The sequence below is a fragment of the Pelophylax lessonae genome, assembly GCF_965119305.1.
Source record: "Pelophylax lessonae genome assembly, chromosome: 8".
Lineage (NCBI taxonomy): Eukaryota > Metazoa > Chordata > Amphibia > Anura > Ranidae > Pelophylax > Pelophylax lessonae.
The window spans coordinates 179,066,512-179,081,021 of NC_138775.1; positions in this window are offsets into that span (position 1 = coordinate 179,066,512).

Below are 14,510 nucleotides of genomic sequence, written 5' to 3' on the forward strand. Positions count from 1 at the left end.
TGTTTACCTTGATCAGGGATGGGCTATGTCCGAGGGACGAGCCTCATCCCTGATTGCGCCGCTGCGCGCCGCCGGGGGCGCGCAGTAGCAGCTAGAACGGGCCGACGTCATATGACGGCGGCCCGGATCTAGACAACCACTTTGCCGACGTCATTTTACATGACTCGGTATGGAAGTGGTTAAATGGGAAAAAGATTTTGCTCAAACATTCTCTTGAGATCAGTGGCAAAAATCCTTTCAGTTATCTAGTAAATATTCTTTGTGTATTGAACACTGGAATAACTGGCAAAAAATATTAAATAGATGGTACCTGACTCCATATAGGTTGTCAAAAATATACCCATCCACACCCCCCATATGTTGGAGATACAATGAACAAACCGGCAACCTTCTACATATCCTTTGGAGCTTACAAAGTTTTTGGAACTCAATATCCTCCTTTATAGCAAATCTTACAGGGAACTTAGTCAACCTTACCCCTGCCACAGCTTTATTGGGAATAAATGTTGATATGTATCCCACATCCCATGGAACCATTGTGTCTCATATTTTGATAGCAAGGAAACCCAGAGGACAAGAGAATAGCATAGTAACCATAGCGACTGCCGTATGAAAAACCTATGACAAATAAAGATCGATATGCACATAATGAGCCCATTGGCTCCAAACCTTTTCAAGATGTTTACTGGTATCATTGATTATGCTAGCTAGTTTTTCATTAAGCATGGTCCAAGAAAACTTTTACTTAAGCAAAGAGATGGGTACAGAAGCCTTTTTCCATGATCTTGCTATAGTTAACTTAGCTGACAGAAGAATAAAGAATATAAATGTTTGCGTAGTTCGAGGTGTGGTTAGTTCAGAAGAGTAATGCGTGGTGCTTGTGATACCAGGACTTTTGTTACCTATCTCCATAATGCAAAGACTCTGTTCAAGAAGCCCCATAATGTGGGGCATTCCCACCATACGTCATACTTAGTTCCATATAAGTGACAGCCCCTAAAACATATTGGGGAGGAAGCCAGGTAAAGTTTTGAAATTCGATAGGGAACCAGATACTATCTGGTCAGGTCCTTCACATTTGCCTCAATCCATGATATGTTTAGAATGTCCTTATAGGACAAGTTCCCCCTTGGATGCCAAATCAGTATCCCACTCCCTAATGTAAGGGAATTTGTCTGTAAAGGTACGTAAAAGCAAATATATAGTAAAGATCCCTCTTCTCTGACCCATGTCTTGCATACACCATTTCTCATATAGGGTAACTTTGGGGCTGTAAGTTATATCAGGTCCCAGGGAGCATAAGAAATTAGAAATTTTGTAGAATTTAAAGGTTTTTGATGCAGGCCCCGTTAATGTTTTGCGACAATGTTGTAGAGTGAATGGGTCCCTGAGTGTTATATAGACACTTGATCAGCCACCATCGAAAAGCCCTCAAGTCTAAACTGTGTATGAAAGTGGGATTGGTGAACAGAGGGGCCAATGTATACCCTGTTCAAGACAGCCAGATAATTGGATAAGTCGGCGTTTTCTCTCAGGCTGTCATCTTAAGTAGTCCAAAGGGTATGAGCCCACTGCCTATCTTTCCATATTAAGCCAGTCCGGTTTCTCTATGCAGGAATGAAACATTAAAAATTGAGCAACCTCGGCTGCCTGGTAATAAAATGCTATATTTGAGAGTCTGAGGCCCCCTCTAGGTAAATAGGAAAATAGAACCTTTTTTGTCAATCTACCCAATCTACCCCACAATGACCCTTTCCCCCCAAACATAACAAATAATCGTAGACAGTAATTTTATTAGGTCAGATTGATCAATACTAGTAGGGAATGAAAATAATATAGCAATGCTGGTAATAATAAGGTCATCTTGGTACTAATGAGCAATCAAAGGCATAAGGTGAATTTCCAGATATGGATACAAAGTCAGTTCTCCATACAAACGAAAAGCTGATTGTAGGAGTGATTTTAGCGACATGGGAAGATTCATATTTAGAGCCACCAAATTAATGGGCATTGACCTTAAGGCCTAAGGTTGTTTCAAAGTCATTCAAGAGGCAAATAATATTGAGAGACTAAAGGCAATAAAACAAATCGTCCACAAAAAGAGCGCATAATGTCTAGTGCTAAATATTATGATGGGTCTCGAGTACAAACTATAGAGCTTGATTTTAGCTACAGAGTTCGAGTATAGCATCTTCAAAATGTTGAGAAAATTGGAACCAAATCCTCAGGCCTCCAGGAGTTCAAACAGATAAGGCCTCAAGAAAGAGTCAAACACCTTCTGTTGGTCTATGGAAAGCAATAGTACCTCTTGGAAAGCGCCCCTGTCCGACCTGGACTGAAGCAATAAAACTACATTGACTGATCATCTCACCTGGTCCAGGCCCTGTCTGCCAGGGATTAAACCAACCTTATCTTTAGGAATATGTAGCACCCTCCTAGATAGGTGCTAGGAAAAGCATATGTGTGGCCCTGTCTGCTTATCAGGGGGGGCTGATCAGTCAGTTAGGCTGTCCTGTGTTCCCAGGTGTGGTCTGTTGAGTTTGGGGAGTCTCCCCACTGTATCCAATGAGGGCTCTTGTTGGACAGTGGAGGACACCTGGCCAATAGCACACCAGGGCTTATATCTGTCTCAGTGGGCGGAGTTTGCCGCAATGCACCCTGGGACTGGGTATAAGCCTGAGGGGACCATGTGACAGAGGGTCTTTAGCGGGAAGCAGAGTCCCAGGAGGAGGCTGATGGCTGTTTCTCCTCCTGTCAGAGCAAGTGAGGGTTTCCTGGGCGGTAGGCCTAGAGGACTGGAGGCTGAGCTGGGCTACAGGAAGGATCCAAAATGCTGTTGACCGAGTGGAACTGCTGGGCAGAAGTTTCCTGGAAAAACAGTGTTGTGAGTACTCAAAACTGCCCAGGGGTCTGCCTGAGAGAGGGCATAGGCGTGCGCACAGGGTGTGCCTGGGCACACCCTAATCACCTAGGGCACATTAGCATTATCGCTCTGTTTGCCAGTGAGGAGATGGGAAAGATCTCCCTCGGACCTGCTCTGCCATAAGAGAAGTGCCACACACTTCTATTTCACTTTGCCAGCAGGGAGAGTAATGTACCGGGGCCATATACATGTAGGCAAACACATGCATGTGTATTTAAACTTTGGGGTGCACACCCTAATGCAATAGGCTGCGCACACCTATGAGAGAGAGGACCACTCCAAAAGGTTAAAGGGATCCAGGAGCCAGCTAGCCAGTGGTGGGGGCTTAGAAAGGGGGTGCCAGTGTCTAAGCCCTGAAGATTAGAGTGAGAAAGAGGGTGCCAGTGCAGGCCCTGAAGTGTTCAGCAGTGCAACAGTGTATTCAAGTAGCTACCTAAGCAGGAGTGCTTAAGGGAGCTTGAAGAGGACTATTTTAGTCAGGAAAGCAATCCCAAGTCAATTCAGCGTTAACAGGCATCCGGCCAACGTTAACCAGCGTCAAGTCAGCATTGATAGGCATTCAGCCAGCGTCAAGTCAGCGCTAAACAGCAGTATTCAAGTGTCTCCGCCAAACGAGCCTAGTTTAGTTCCAGGAGTATCCCACCTTCTCCCATCCAAGTTACCAAATAAATACAATAATAATAAAACCCCAAAGATACTGGACTCGTCATTGTCTCGGTGCTCACATATGCTTAAATGTGCTGTTGTTGCTAGCGGTAACCCAGGGGAACCCATATCCAGCAAAACGGCTGGGAATTGTGCTACAAATATAAGCATTGACAAACGAATACAATCTATTTGTCATTTTAGTGAAAAGCTTAAGATCATTGTTGATTAGGGAGATGGGCCTATAATTTTCAATTTCGCCTGGGTGTTTACCCAGTTTAGGAATAACCTAAAGAAAAAACAAATTTAGGTTGCAATTGAGGGGCTGTCCTGCTGTCATCGCATTAAAGAAACACTCTAGGTAGGGAGCCAAGACCAGCAAGAATTTCTGTCAATATATTGCCGCAAACACGTCTGGCACAGGGGCCGATAAGCGTTTGGATTGTTTTAAAACTTGAAGAATTTCCTTAATGGTAATAAGCAAGCACATCCATCTATACCCTTTGAGCAGAGATCAATTTAAGGATCTTCAAGGCTCTAAGAAAAGACTACAATTGATCTGGGTCTTCTGCTTTTTGTGGGTCTTGGGTATAATATCCAGAAGATCTCATTTTTGGAAGGGTCGATTGTTTTACTTTAGAGGTTAGTTTAGTAGCTATCAGTAATCCGACTGTATCTTTTTGCATATTCAATTTGGAGGAGGACCATCAGAGACTTTTTTTCTGCCTGTATGGTAAGCAGTAAATTAAGAGAGAGCCTGGTTGCCTCTGTACAACAGAGTAACTCACTATTTGGGTGCCGTTTGTGTGCTGCACATAGGGTTTGGATTTCGATGTTGAGGTGCACGACTGTCGACATTCTTGCTTCATTTTAAATGGAATTTGTATTAATTTGCCATGCAAGGTCGCCTTATGTGCCACCTATAAGGTGATAGGAAAATTGTGTTAACTTGAAAATATTTGAAAAGTTTTGGAAATATACACCGAACGGGGTCTATCAAAATAGACTAATTCAGTCTATTTAAAAAGTGCTGCGCATTCAAATGTGGATAAATATAACTGAGTGCTGAAATCAATAAATAAATATATGCAGAGAAATATATATATAATAAACAGGTACCCTCACTGTGTGGATAACCATAAATAAAAGTGCTCTAATCAGATATGATCTGAGGTATAATAAAAGCAATGTGAAGCACTAAACTATGTAAGAGTGCACACAGCATGCAAAGATATCCAAACAATTGTGTCTTGTTGATCAAAGAACATGTATAATTAAATTAACTGGTTAGAAATAAAGACTACATAATAGTGACTGCGTTCCAACAACTGTGAACAATCATGAGCAACAGTGTGACAAGGCTGCGACAATTAGTGACAGTGTCTCAAGCGTGCATCCAAGCCCCCACTGTCAGATAAATTCAAATCCCAGGCACTCTGCAAACACCTGATAAAATGGTCCACTGTTGCAATACTATGAATGGATTAAACGTGGTATTCCTCTTGTGGCTCCCCCCTTAGGGTATAAGCTCACCTGAGTTGGTGTAATCTCGCGTTTGAGTTTAAATCCAGCTCCGATTTTCACTGTGCATCCCTGGGTGATCTCCTCTGATTTGTGGGCTGGGATGTGAATTCTGTTGCAGGTGAAATTGATATGTCAACCTGGATCCTCTCCTTAGTGATCGGGATATTTTCTTCCAGAATGTAAACTCCCAATTGCCAGGTGTCACTCTCCGCAATTCATATGAGAAAAGGAAATGCAAGAATCCATGGTGCAAAATAACGTTGATGTAAAGAGTATTTATTAAAATCATTTAAAATGACTCACATGATTCTGGTGCGGTAGTGCACCAGTCTATAACAAGCGATTGACAAGCTCCGTGAACGATCAATTCAAAAATACCGCCGCTAGCAATTGTATCCCATTCCTTCACTGTTTGATACAATGTTCACCGACAATAACTGGCCCTTCCCCTACGCGTGACGGCACCAGGACTACGTGCCTTCCTGATGGGCACTGATGGGCACTGATAGACTGCACTGGTGGGTGCTGATGAGGCGGCACTGATGGACACTGGCGGCCAGTGATGAGGTGGCACTGATAGGCACTGATAAGGCTGCACTGGTGGGCACTGGTGAGGTGGCACTGATGGGCACTGATAGATTGCAGTGGTGGGCATTGATGGCCACTGATAGGTTTCACTGATGGGCTGCCCTGGTGGGCACTGATGAGGTGGCACTGATGGACACTGATGGGCACTGATAGGCTGCACTGATGGGCACTGATGAGGTGGCACTGATGAACAATGATGAGGCTGCACTGGTGGGCACTGATCTGATGGCACTATTGAGCACTGATAGGCTGCACTGGTGGGCACTGATAAGGTGGCACTAATGGGCACTGATAAGCTGTACTAATGGGCACTGATGAATTGGCACTAATGGGAACTTATAGGCTGCACTGGTGGGCACTGATGAGATGGCACAGATGGACCCTAGCCTGTCCATATACTACCCTAGCCTGGCCATATACTACCCTAGCCTGGCCATATACTGCCCTAGCCCACCCCTATACAGCCCTATCCCAGTGGCATATCATCCATGGGTGCAACATTTTAACTGCACACGGCCCTGAGGGGTGGGGGGGCCACTGTGCTGACACACACTTCACCCATGGATGCCCTAGGGCGCCAAGATGGGGGAGCAGTAACATGGTGGTATGTTATATAATTTGCATATAGACAAAGTGCTGTTGCATGTAAATCTGACTACCTGATACATTTAATTTAATTTTAACTAGCATGATATAAAAATTAGGGATGTAGAGGGCTTTTGGTGGGCGTGATTTTATTTTTTTTGGGGGGGGGGGGCGGGGAAGCATTTTATTCTTGGACCCAGACAGCACAGTGTCTTGGATCAGCACTGCCTGCAGTAGTGTAAAGCAGGCTAATTTATAAGCATTTATTTTTCTTGTTTATGCATTTTTACTGCGTTAAGTTTCAGGTATGCTTTTACACAAACTATTGCTAGCCAACCTACCCCCCAAAGCTGCTTACTAAGCTTCGTTCAGAAGTGCTGCCTCCTCCATTGTATGTATCCCGTTCTACAGAATTCTGTTTGGAAGTGTAGTTCCCCAAGGATTGAATAGTTTGTAGTATCCACACTCTGTTTATGGCTATTTTCAAAACTTTGGGGACTCAGTGTCGGTTCACACTTCCGCGTGTGCGGCGATCGCATGTAATATCGGAGCACACTGCTCCTTCATTACATGCGATCGGATGTGCAGTGTGAATTCAGCCATACACTTTGTATGGCTAAATTTGCACTGCACCCGCACAAAAGTCGCACATGAGGCATTTTTTCAGCCGCATCAGGATCGGATCGCACAGCGGTTCAAACTTGTGCGATCCGATCCTGTGCGAGCTGTCACATCGCACTGCAATATGCGATCAAACTGGGGGTGTCGTTAACATTTCATTGACACCCCCAGCATATCGCATATGGCAGTATGAACTGCCAGATGTGCGTTTGCGATGCGGGAACAGGCTGCGAATTTGCAGCCTTCCCACATCGCACAAGTGTGACCCGGCACTTGGTGTGCAGGTGCAATCAGCACCGAACAGATTTTCATTGGATGGGATGTAAGCAAAGGAGGATATCATGGCTCTGAAAGGTACTGTAAGGAAAAGTAATAGTGTGTATACATTTACAGCTGTCCTTTAAACAAGCTGATAAAGTTTTGTAGATTAAGCAGTTCTCTTTTTATATGTGCTGTATGTCTAAAAACATTAAAAATACTACAATTCCACTTTTTGTACTTCTACTTTAGAGTAGGCTTTTACTATTATTTTAGATATTTGGAAACAAGTTTATTAAGATTGTCCTGAGTTTGTGCAAGGCTATATTGGAATTTTAGTCAATTTATTTAATCTGTACTATGTTATACAGTATCTGGTGGGAGTACCATTGTCCAGAGGTGAGGGGAGAGCTCTGTTGAAATGAAATGACTGGACCCTTGCCAAAGTAAACCATATGCAAGTATGCATCCTGTAGCATACATTTCAATACAAATAAGTAAGGTTAAAAAAAGAAGTGAGGTGTGGAGAAAGTTACCCAAAAAATTCCCACTTATAAGGTCATTATGGTCATAATAGAATAAAACCACCTGATTAAATGGAAGCAGAAGTAGCCTGTGTAATAAATCATGAACTCTGTTTGGCAATGTTCCTAGTCACAGGGTAAGGAAATCCCCTTTTGCTTTCTGCAGTCTAGGGTTGTCTGTATCTTTACTTTGAGCAGAACAAAAAGGGAATGTATGACGAGCCCAAAGTATTCACTAAATATAAGCAATACTGACTTCTAGGAAGACAATTAGGACTCGATTTAATGGAACTCTCTATACATTGCTACATCATTACATTTCTTTTTAAATCAAGCAAACTAAATTTGACCTTCTGCAGTCCCTGTACAGCAGCAGTTAGACTGGGAGATGGAGGGGCAGCGGCAGGACTGGGAGCCAATCAACTGTGCTGCAGTGCTAACCAGGAGAATGCTAATGGAGCAATGGGAGGAGAGAGCAGACTGCTCCAGATAAAGACTTAAAGGCAGTTGCCTACTTTAAACTGTTTTTGGGTAATCTTGTGTTCCCGGCGGCAAAGTGGCTCTCCTGCACTGGATTGCTTACTAGATACGTAATCCTGCACTTCCTTGTAGGGGCCGCACCCGTGCCCGCGCCTGTCTGCCGCAGTGGCTGTGATTAGTCACATCACAAGCCGATCAGTGGATCCCCGCCAATGATTGACTGCCCACAAAGAGGATGACATGAATGTAAACAATACAGAGCTATGTCCTGTTACATAGTTACATAGTTTGTGAGGCTGAAAAAAGACATCAGTCCATCCAGTTCAACCTATGATGTGTGTGTGTGTTTGCTGTTAACCATACATTGTATACCCCTGTATGTTGTGGTCTTTACGGTGCCCATCTAATAGTTTTTTGAAACTATCAATGCTCCCTGCTGATACGACTGCTTGTGAAAGAGAATTCCACATCCCCACTGCTCTGACAGTAAAGAACCCCTTACGTATTTTTAGCTTAAACCGTTTTTCCTCAAGTTTTAGTGAGTGGCCACGTGTCTTATTGTATTCCCTTTCTCTGAAAAGTTTGTTCTTTATGCTAGGGTCGCCAGTACAGTATTTGTACATTGCTATCATATCCCCCCTCAATCGTCTCTTCTCCAGAGAGAATAAGTTCAGTGCTTGTAGTCTTTCCTCATAGCCGATGCCCTCCATTCCCCTAATTATGTTTGTTGCCCTTCTCTGGACTCTCTCCAGTCCCAGCACATCCTTCCTGAGGACCAGTGCCCAAAACTGGACAGCATACTCCAGATGTGGCCAGACCAGAGTCTTGTAGAGAGGGAGAATAATCTCTTTATTTCTGGAGTGAATCCGCTTTTTTATACATCCCAGCATTCTGTTTGCTTTGCTTTGCTTTGCTTTTCAACATTAAACCTCATCTGCCATGTAGTTGCCCACCCCATTATTTTGTTCAGATCCTCTTGTAAGTTTTCCACATCTTGCATAGAAGATATTGGCATGCTTAGTTTAGTATCGTCCGCAAATACAGAGATTGTGCTGGATATCCCCTCCTCTAGATCATTTATGAATAAGTTAAACAGGATTGGCCCCAGGAGAGAACCTTGGGGGACCCCACTTTCCACACCCGCCCAATCCGAGTATTCCCCATTTATCACGACCCTCTGAACGCTCCCCTGGAGCCAGTTCTCTATCCAGGTACTCACCTTATGGTCCATACCTACCTTCCTTAGTTTGTACAGTAAGCATTTGTGGGGAACGGTGTCAAAGGCCTTTGCGAAGTCCAGGTACACAACATCCACAGGCTTACCTTTATCTAGATGGCAACTCACTTCATCGTAGAAGGTTAATAGATTGGTTTGGCAAGAACGACTTTTCATGAATCCATGCTGATTACTACTAATAATACCATTTTAATTACTAAAGTCTTGTATGTGGTCCCTTAACATCCCCTCCAAAATCTTGCAGATTACTGATGTTAAGCTGACCGGCCTATAGTTACCCCGGGATATATCTCGGCCCTTTTTTAAATATTGGTACCACGTTGGCTTTTTTCCAATCAGCTGGTACCATACCCGTCTGTAGACTATCCTTAAAGATCAAGAATAATGGTCTGGCAATCACCTGGCTGAGCTCTTTAAGAACCCTCGGGTGCAAGCCATCTGGTCCCGGTGATTTATTTATATTAAGTTTCTCTAGTTTAGTTCTAAGTCTATCCTCTGTTAGCCATGGCGGTACTTCCTTAGAGGTGTATTATTTAGATTAGCCTTACCAGTTGGGTTAGTGTAGCCCCCCGATTCTTTTGTGAAGACTGAAGAGAAGAAATTATTTAACACTTCCGCCTTTTCTCTGTCCTCTGTGGCCATATTTCCTTTGTCGTCTTTTATGGGGCCAATGTGTTCTGGCCTCGCTTTCTTACTGTTTATATACTTAAATAATTGTTTGGGGTTCTTTTTACCCTCTTCCGCTATATGTCTCTCGTGTTCTATTTTAGCCGCCTTGATTTCATCTTTACATTTCTTATTACACTCTTTGTAATGCTTGTATGCTGCCAATGACCCCTCAGTCTTGTATTTTTGGGGGGATAAGCCGTTTTTTGTTTACCTGCAAAGCAGGGAATAAAAACCTGCACATCCTGTAGTAAAAGCACCTCACAGTGAATGCACCAAGCATTGTTTGGCACACAGTTACCCTTTGATCATACTAGCCCCTTCCCAGCCAGTGTCATTAGTACAGTGTCAGTTTATCACTGTATTAGTGTCAATGGTTCCCACAAAGTTTCAGTTAGTGTTAGACTGCCTGCCATACTATCACAGTCCTGCTATAAGTGGCTGATTGCTGCCATTACTAGTTACTGTTTGTAGATGCTATAACGTTCATGCAAACTAATCAATTTACACTTATTGGGATTTTTATTTTACCAAAAATATGTAGCAGAATACATATTGGCCTAAATTTATGAATAAATTAAATGTTTTAAATCTTTTTATTGCATATGTTTTACTCAATGGTAATCAAATATCACCAAAAGAAAGCTCTAGTTGTGTGAAAAAAAATTATATAAATTGCATTTCAGTGTTGCATGACCTTGTAAATGTCAGTTAAAGTAACACATTTCCAAAAAAAAAAATAATAATATTGGCTTAGTCATGAAGGGGGGGGGGGGGAATCTTCCAGAGATCAAGTGGTTAATTATGACTGGTGCATGCAGGGGGTTAATGTATTCTGTGACATGGTTTCTGCTGCATGTGTGTCATTTCTTGTTTCTTCAAGTCATGTATATAGGGGAACCCTCCTGAGTTGGGGGAGTCCAGAGTGGGGGCTTCAGTGTGTGTGGAGCAGAGCAGCATGTAATGGTTTCCTTTTCAGCACACCATTCAGTGGGACCCATTCTCTAGGGTCTTCACTCGTATGGACTTGATGCAAAGACTTCTTTAAGTTTAATGTATGAGTTGCATTATTAGTGAAATTTGAGGCAATCTATGTACCACTGAATCATGCACAGCCAACTGCAATGTCTAACAACCATGTGTGATAAGATGTGCAGTATAATGCAATAATGTGTCCTAACTCAACTGTAATTTGTTAATGAATCAGTAATCATTTAAAGAAGAAGTTCCCTATGTCAATGGGTAAACAGGAAATCCATGTGCCTAAAAGCGTGTAATTATTGGGTTTCAAGAAGAATAAAAACTGGGTAGGAGAAGGTACCTAATTCTCTGGGTTAGAAGAAAGGTGTGGTGGACGGTAACAAGTGTTATATGGTTAACTGATAACTCATGTATTTATTCATTGAAAATAAATCAGAAGAAGAAGCAACCAGCTGGCAGAGGCCCTGGTGGTGAGGGGACAGCTTAGCACTTCATGTCCCCTACTTAGGAGTTGGGCCTCCATAGTAGAGCTCATTATGGTACAGGGCCTGCCTAAGGACCTAGACTGGGATCACAATGTGCAAGTCCTTGGGAGTTCAAGTAAGGTATGGGCAGAATCAATTAAAATGTTAAGTGCAACATGAATTAGACTGGTGGAGATGAGTACTTGCTCACTAATACCGTCTCAAAATGCTATGGAGTCATTTTTTGGAACAGCATGTCACTGGCTTGAAGAAAGAAGAGGAAGATGCAGTCCTGTAAAGGTGTGCTACTATAACTATAACTTCCGACCTAAAAGTGTTACTGCCACCTGAAGTAAGTGTTCATTGTGAACTCAGGTGCCCCATGGGGCAATGTGTTCTGAAATCCCAGCTACCTCCCTGCAAGCTCATTAGTCTGCTGCTAATTGTTTCGGTGTAAAGTTACAGGGTGGGTAGGGACAAGACCTGTAAGCGTTACTTAACTGCATCAGAGAAAAATAAGGTCTACTGACCTGAATGACAGGCCTGTACTGTGTGGCAGGCAGAGCAGTGTAATTCTCAGGTTTGAATGATCATACAAATCTTTTGCCAGGTAATACAGCTTTCATATATGTATTTGTAGCAAACATTGTGTACAGTGTAGGAAAATTTAGTTAGGCTCCTCTGTAGGAAGAGGAGCCAGGGTTAATTTGTTTAGAGTTAGTTGGTAGAGCTCCAAGCTGAGTCTTTGTTACCTCCCCCTGGCTTCGGGAATTGCTCGAGGGTGATAGAACATATATAGAAAAATGATGACTATGACCCTAAGAACACCATCCCTACAGTCAAGCTTGGAGGTGGAAACATGATGCTTTGGGGCTGTTTCTCTGCTAAAGGTACAGGCTGACTTTGATGCATTAAGTGGCCAATGGACAGAGCCATGTATTATAAAATCTTGCATAAGAACCTTCTTCCCTCAGCCAGAACACTGAAGGTGGGTCGTGGAGGGGTCTCCCAGCATGACAATGACTCAGAACTTACCACCAAGACAACAAAGAAGTGGTTCAAGTAGAAGCACATTAACCGGTTGCCGACCGCCGCACGACTATTTACTGCAGCGGTCAGCCCCGGCCAGGCAGAGTGACGTATATCTACGTCACTTGCCTGTCACTTCCTTGTGAGCCTATAGCGGGTGAGCGCGCGCCCGCTGTGGCTCGTTCACAGGGAAGTCAGTGCATGTGACCGGCAGACCCGATGTCCGCCGGTCACTCGCCGATCGTCGGTGCAGAGGGAGAAAGTCAGCCGGCTGATGTAAACAAGCCGCCTGTCATTCTCCCCTGTGTAGAAACAGTGATCATACGGTTCTACTATGTAGGACCATTGATCACTGTTCCTACACTAGTAGCCACAACCAATCACAGTAAAAAGCACGCCCCTAGGGACACACTTAACCCCTCCCTCCCCAATAAAGTTAACACCTTCCCTGCCAGTGTCATTTTGCAGTAACAGTGCATATGTATAGCACTGATTACTGCAGTAATGTCACTGGTAACCCCAAAAGTGTCAAAAATGTCAGTGAAGGGTCCGATCTGTCCGCCACAATGTCGCAGTACCGCAAAAAAATCGCAGATCGCCGCCATTGCGTGTTAAAAAAAAAAACAACAAAAATGACAAAAATCTTTCCCTTTTGTTAGTAAACGCGATAACTTTTGCGCAAACCAATCAAAATACGCTTTTTGCAAATTTTTTTTACCAAACATATGTAGCAAAAAACAAATTGGCCAAAAATGTTAAAAAATGTTGATTTTTAAATTTTTTTGGGGGAGAATTTCATATAAAAAAATGTGAAAAATATTGTTATTTTTGCAAAATTTACGCTCTTTTTTTGTTTATAGCGCAAAAAGTAAAAATCGCACAGGTGATCAAATACCACCAAAAGAAAGCACTGTTTGTGGGAATAAAAGGACGTCAAATTTGTTTAGGTACAGCGTCGCACGACCGCAAAATTGTCCGTTAAAGTCACGCAGTAAAAAATCGCAAAAAACCCCCTGGTCAGGGGTAAAATATTCCGGGGCTTAAGTGGTTAAGGTCTTCGAGTGGCCTAGTCAGTCTCCAGACCTTAGTCTTATAGAAAATTTTTGAAGGGAGCTGAAACTTCGAGTTGTCAAGAGACAGCCAAGAAGCCTTAAGGATTTAGAAAAGATCTATAAAGAAGAGTGGACCAAAATCCCTCCTGAGTTGTGTACAAACCTAGTCACCACGTCACCTACTACAAGAAACATTTTACCTCTGTCCTTGCCAATAAGGGTTTCTCCGCCAAGTAGTAAATCATGTTTTGCTTTGGGATTTAATACTTATTTTACTCACTGAATTGCCAGACCAGCAACAAGGAGTACATACTTCAATCGATGGATTGAACATATATAAATGTACACACCGATAATAATAAGGATACTGTATCATACTGCTATGTATTTTTTAATTAGCCTTTTTGAGTGCCCATTGTGTTTTTAATGATATTAACCACTTCTGGACCGGAAGGATTTACCCCCTTAACCACTTAAGCCCCAGGCCTATTTCTGAAACTTTTTGTTTACAAGTTAAAATCAGTATTTTTTGCTAGAAAATTACTTAGAACCCCAAAACATTATATATATTTTTTTTAGCAAAGACTCTGGAGAATAAAATGGCAGTCATTGCAATATTTTTTGTCATGCGGTATTTGCGCCGCAGTCTTTAAAACGCCGTTTTTTTTTGAACAATTACGAAAAATCACATTTCACTGCATTTAAAAAAACTAAACAGTAAAGTTAGCCCATTTTTTGGTATATTGTGAAAGATAAAGTCACGCCGAGTAAATAGATACCCATCAGGTTACGGTTTAAAATTGTGCACACCTGTGGAATGGCGACAAACTACGGTCAATAGAAATCTCCATAGGCGACGCTTTAATATTTTTTAACGGTTACCAGTTCAGAGTTTTTTTGTTAATTATTTAAAAAAAAAAAAATCGAATCACT